The following is a 6,722-nucleotide window of genomic DNA, read 5'->3' as shown; positions in this document are numbered from 1 at the left end:
GGGGGGGGGGGGGCGGGGGGGGGTGGCACAGTATTTCAGTTGAGCAACATGATAATGAACATTTTGAACAAGCATTTAATTACAAAGCTGTTGAGAAAACCAGACATTGATGAAACCTTGTTAATAAATGTGCATTGCTTGTTATTATAGATTATTGTGGAGGATCTCCCTGTATGCTTGGATTGGACAGAGTGGGATGTATTCAGGACTGCCACGACCAGTCTCCACCCCCCTCCTCAGACACCCCCCCTAACAGTTCTAGTCCACCTCTTCCCCCCTCCCCCGACACCTCTCTGCATTCAGGAGACATACGTAAACAAGCTCAGACCAAAAATACACATCAACATTTCAACAAGTCCTCCGAGCGTTTCCAACATACATTAAAATGTCAGTTAATTAAAGAAAATCTCTGCATTTCCGTTCATTTGAAAATGTTACGCAAATAAAACAACTCGGGTTATGGTTAGGCAACTAAAACAACTTGGTTAGGGTTATGGAAACGTTAGGATTGAAATGTAGACTTTGGCAACACTGGGAATCGAACTGCGGTCTCCGGTGTTTACGCCCAACACCACCCCCGACCACACCACCGTGCTATTTCAATCGCAAACTGTCGTTATTTACACGACCACAAGAGGTCTAGTTACATGTATCTAGAAATGTTGCTATCTTTATTGCACATGTACATGCACATGTAGAAATGTTGCTATGCAACGTGTTTGAAATTCAACGTATCCCCATGGTTTGCAGAAACGTAACGTGCCAACATGTTACTGTGGTGACTGGGCTGTGTGTTTTGTTGGGTTTTTTATTTTATTCTTTTGGGGCATTTTGCCTTTTATTGGATAGGACAGTGGGCAGAGAGAGAGGGCATGACATGCGGCAATGGACCACGCGTCGGATTCGAACCCGGGTCGGCCGTGTGAATTTAAACCGTTGTGGTATGCACACTCTACCAGGTGTGCCACCGGGACGCCCCGGGCTGTGTTTGTTGATTCTCCCAGCGTGGCGCTGACCCTGCCCTTCAACATCACACACATCCTGACCTCCTCCTCTCTGCACCTGAACCATCACCACACCAAAAACAAACCAGGAACAAGACACACCACGTCCCCTCTCCTCTGACCTTTTCACATGAACCTTCAACGCTCAGCACACAGGGACTACTCCAGCACATTGGCACTCTGACTTTTGCCCATTTGTTACTAAAGGTAATCTCCCTCTGTATCACACATGACGATGGATGGATAAATAAAATACCATAGAAAATGAATGAAATTCTGCTTTAACAGATCCTGGCTGTCGAGTGCGACCCCGCTCTTTTGAAAAGGGGTCGGGGGTGGCGGAGGGCACCCAGAGGCACCCAGAGGCACCGGGGCCGGGGGGGGAGTCGTGAGCGTAACCCCCGACCTCCTGTGTGTCTTCAGACCGTCTGAGTTACTCCAGAGATGTTCCATGAGGTAAGCAAGGAGGCAGTGTTATGCAACCAGCAGACAGCTGAGGGCCGCTGCTGCTGTTCAGCCAGGGCCAGGTCTGGAAAAAGCTCCGAGCTGCAGCCAGGTGGACTGCAGAGAAGATCAAGTTCAGTATACAAACTGACAGGCGCACGGGACACTTTCTCACAACAAATCAAAAGACTGTGAAAACAGAGTTGAAAGCTTCCAATCCCCCCCTCGTCTGTCTGAGTTATTATTCCAAAGTGTCCAAACACCAGGATTTGACCGATACTGATTCTGATATTTTTGGGACTATAAACTGCCCACTAGCCAGTATCTTCTGTCAATATTGTATATCTTTAAATTTGACCCTTTTCATGCCAAAGTATTTCGCCAGAATGTGATACTTTCAGGGTGGAAACAGCATTTAGGAAACCCATAATAGTGTACAAAAAAAAGACATCATATTTGATGTTGTACAATTAGCTCATGGTTCTTTTGGAGATTGGGCAATCAATCAATCAATCAATCAACTAGAAAAGTGCACTCAGTAGAGTGCCGATCTCCGCCAGGCACCGCTGCCTAACCATGGCCAAACCAAAAGCCAACTGCGAAGGGAACATGCTTGCTGATAACAAGGCAACATTAAACCGCCACATTGATTAATTGAGTTTGGCGTATTGAAGCGAGGAGTGAGGGGAACACACACACACACACACACACACAGGAGAACAAACGCACGCACACCCAACACATGATCCTACGCCTGGCGGAGATAATTAACCCATCAATCAATTGGGCAACTGTGAAGCCATTCACGGTGAGTGAACGCTCAGCCAGCAAAGAAAATGTAAACCGGCTTTACTTTGTGTATTTTATTTTTGCTATTTCTAATTGTTTACAATTGAAAGAATCTTTTAACTCTGTCCTTTTAGAATCACATGGAAAATATCACAGCTAACATTCTCTTTTCTGAAAAAGTTACTTAAAAAGTACCGTAAGTTAATTTTATTCCAGCTACTTTTTACTTTTACTTGTGTTTTACACCGGTACTTTTACTTCTACAAAGTGACAGGCCTACTTGAGCAGGACATTCTTGCACTGCTGGATGTGGAGCAGTGGGAGCAGCTCTCCTGGCTCTCTCTGCAGGTTACATTATGGGCTTACTTACAGTCTGTCCTAGTGGTCTAATCATCACTGTAGCCTATAGCCTGCATGGATCTTGACATGAATCCTGAGCATGACTCGCACGTCATGTTCACTTTCCTTTACTCTATCCAAGGCCACATGAGGCCACATGAGCCGCAATCAATCACAGGGCTGGGCGATATGGACCAAAAATCCTATCTCAGTATTTTCAGACTGAATGGCCGTACACGGTATATATTTCAGTGTTTTCTACGAAGTGGGCTAAATGTTCCGCTGTAAGTCAAAGTCACGCGTGAGATGTCACAAGCACTTTTATTAAAATAATATAGGCCTGGGCAATATGGTCAAAATCAAATATCACAATACTTTTTGACCCAATAGCTCTATCGATATTGTGATAATATCGTCGGGATGACTATTGGTGCTTTCACAAAGTATTTACACAATGAGATTTTTCGATAAATAATCAATGTGGATATAATGACTAATACTAAGTGGGTAAAGACAAATAATAGAAGAGCTAGAACAGTCTGGTATACGTTCAGAAAATTATATCACTATACGGTAATGCAGCTTAAAACCAGGAAAAGACAACACCTAATGTCATATCATGATATTAGCATATCCAAAATCGTAAGACGATATCTAGTCTCATATCACGATATCGATATAATATCGATATATTTCCCAGCGCTATGAACACTTCCACAAAGAAGGAGAAGCAGCAGCAGCAGCAGCAGCAGGGCTGGAGGTGGGTGGGGTCATGCCTGTGACGGGTGATGGACGTGCTGAGGACCTCGCAGATCTGATAAAGACCCCAGAGAGCCCTTTCCTTCCTGAGCGCTGCACTGTTTGTGTTAGCCTGTTCTCCCTCTTCTTCTTCTGGGTGTGGGAACCTGCTCCTCCCAAAGCTCATGGTTTCCTCTAGACAAGGACCCACAACCACCTCGCCTGTCCTCTGGCCTACATTTAATATAGGAAAAAGACCAAAGCAGAGGCTTTTAATGCTATGTATGTGAAACCTGTGATAGTAATGCAGTGAGAGGGGGGCCACAGATCATGACAGAGAACATAGCATTGAATTTTTCATTTTTCATGTTTTTACTTGAGACCTTAGTACCTCTGGCCTCTTGGGTTTAGACTCAGTTCTCAGTCTCTATTCGCTTTGCTCAACTAGACTGCAGAATGCAGAATTTGTGTGCTTGTAAACGGATGAAACGGAATCAAATAATGTAACGTCGCTCGGGACGTCCATTTTCAATGTTTTAAAAAAGCTCTCTCCATGTTACAAAGTGATTCACTGTATCTCCAGTTTGTTTCACTACGGAGTATAATGAGGGGAGAGCATCGTTTCTGGTAACGTGACAGAGGGACCTAGGTTTGTTAGCGGTCGTTCTCGCCGCCGTTAAAACTACTATTTTTGACAAGAAGTTCCCAGGCGATTAGCAGGTCGAGGCGAGATCTCTAATTGTCTGTGAACCAAAAGAAAATCCACAGGATAAAGTCAAAAATGCATTGAGATCAAACTAAAACAAGGCAGTTTTTCTTCCTGAAATGTTGACAAAAAGTTGGAGATACAGGGTTTTTATGTGATTTTTTTTCTTTTTTTCTAAGAACATGCGAGAACAATATATTCCATAGACTGATGGCATAGCTGCTGCTGGGTCCATAATCTATAGGTTTGCTTTCTTTGAGCTGTTGGATTTCTCTTAAATCACACTGGCAATTAAAAACACTTTTTTTGTGTTGCAGGGCAAAGTTACAGGCAGGCCTCCAGTCTGAAGTCAGTGGGGAGCTGTGAGGCTGAGCCCTCTCCATTGTGTTGCGTACGTCATCACAAGTGCTTGTGCGCTCTCCCCTAGGCAGCAGAAGAAGAAGAATGTCCATGGCTGATAGAAAGCAACAGTCCACAGCATCCCGGGATCCGTTGAAAAGGCCCGCCCCCGCTGCGGCCCCCCGCAGTGACCCTGTTTACACTCGCTCAGGAGGCTGAAACAGAGGAGAGGCAGCTGGCATCTCTTCAGTGCTCTCAGGCCAGACTCTTTCCCTTGTTTTGGCCACTAGGACCCAGCGTGGAGACCTGCTGCTATAAGGAGCGATTGGGGCCATAGCTCCAACATGTAGGCTAGAGCTAAATCTGATTTGATTTATGTTTTGTCCTCACATGTGACACAGATCTGGCGCTCTAATCAGTGTGAACAACAAAAAGCTACATGAAGTCACATTGTTTCCAAATCCAATCAGGACCACATGGGCATAAATCAGATCCTGCGGCATGAGGCCTACATGTGACTTGAATTTAAACATTCAAAACGCAATTTGTCAGTGTCGCCATGACAATAAGTAAATCTTGTCATTCAACTGAGACACATGTCAACATTTTGGTGCCAAATGCAGCTTGGCTGAGTCAGTGTTATGGAGGAGATACAACAATGAAAAGAAAGACAAATAGATATTTGGGTCAGTTGAGTCCAAACTTGAATGTAGCGTAAATGTGTTTGAGACCAAAATGAATGTGACGTCTTTTGTTAGTGTTACTCATATGTGTGTATGTTCTACAGTTCATATTAGTATCAGATATGGGTCACTTCCTAGAACAAAATAGATATAAGCAGCATTTCTCTTCCAACACAGTTCAGTTGTTCAGTTGTTGATTGATTGATTGATGTATTAATTTATTGATGTATTAATTGATTGATTGGTTGATTGATTTATTGATTTATTTTATTTATGGATATAGCAGAACAAAATCCAAGGGATAGACATGTAAAAGTGTGAACACTTATTTCCAACATGGTCCCTAGTCTTGTAAAAACAGGACATATAATAGCAATCAAATAAACAAAATAGAACAATCAACAAAAGATATAAACCACACATTACTCTAGTTTACTCAAAGTACAAAGGTAGGAAAGAAAGCCAAATAGATAGTACAAAGTACAACGTTTAAGTGCAAGTTATTCCCTTTTAGGAAAAGTTTTGGTAAAAAAAAAGAATAAAGACATATCATGTTACCAATCGAGGACCTATGGCATGCGTGTGTGGCTCTGGAACAATGGGACTGAGATGGAGGTTTATGAGCTCCAGGCAGGAAAATTCAACTCCACAAAGTAGCTCAGCTGTTCAGATGAAAGGAAACCAAGCGCTGCGAAGAAGCTACTTCCCATGACATCACCGTGTTTGTTATATGACCTCTGCAGCTGTGCCAGACACACCTTCTCGTTTCCTCCCGGAGCGTTTCAAATGATTTCGTTTAATTTACAGGGCAGGAGGAGAGGGGATGTTTGCCTGGGCCGTCCTAGTAGGAACAAAAACTATGATTCTGGGACGCTCAGAAAACCCCTTTGTATCGCTGCAGTGGGAATGAACCAGTCTATAGTCAGTGCCTCTCAACAGGCCCGCCGACAGAGGGTGACAAAAGGGTCAGATGTCCCGGACCCTGGGACCAGGAGGGCCCCAGGAGGGCCCCAGGGGGGCCCCAGGAGGGCCCCAGGAGGGCCCCTCTACTTGTCTCAGTTAATTGGATGGAGGAGAGTATGGGATCATTTTGTCATGGGCCCTGCCTCTCAAAGGTACAAGTTTTCATTAGTAGTTTGTACAAAGTCATGAATGCTTTTATCTCTCTGTGTTCCTGCCTCAGTCAAAATCTCGTTCATCTCCAACTTGTACAAAATAGGGCAGTTTTGCTGAAAGGTTGCTGGATTAAAAAGACAAGATCACACCATCCCAATTTTAGCATATTTACATCAGTTAACTCTTATTTTCAGTATCATTTCCTTATTTTGCAATGTTCTTTCTTTCTTTCTTTCTTTCTTTCTTTCTTTCTTTCTTTCTTTCTTTCTTTCTTTCTTTCTTTCTTTCTTTCTTTCTTTCTTTCTTTCTTTCTTTCTTTCTGTCTGTCTGTCTGTCTGTCTGTCTGTCTTTCCTTATGTCATTGTACTGATGTACTGATGATCTGCTTATGTTTTGTGTGTTTTATGTGAAACACATTGAATTTATTTGGTTTATGACGTGCTATAAAGATAGCCTTCCTTTGCTTTTTAACATCATCATTATGAGCTGGATCGCCTCCATTGACCTCCTATACTGGTCTGGCTGTTCCCCAGTCAATATTAAAAACAAGAGATTTGGGTTCTG

The sequence above is a fragment of the Poromitra crassiceps genome, assembly GCF_964638095.1.
Source record: "Poromitra crassiceps genome assembly, chromosome: 13".
Classification (NCBI taxonomy): domain Eukaryota; kingdom Metazoa; phylum Chordata; class Actinopteri; order Beryciformes; family Melamphaidae; genus Poromitra; species Poromitra crassiceps.
Note: the sequence above shows the minus strand (reverse complement) of the source record.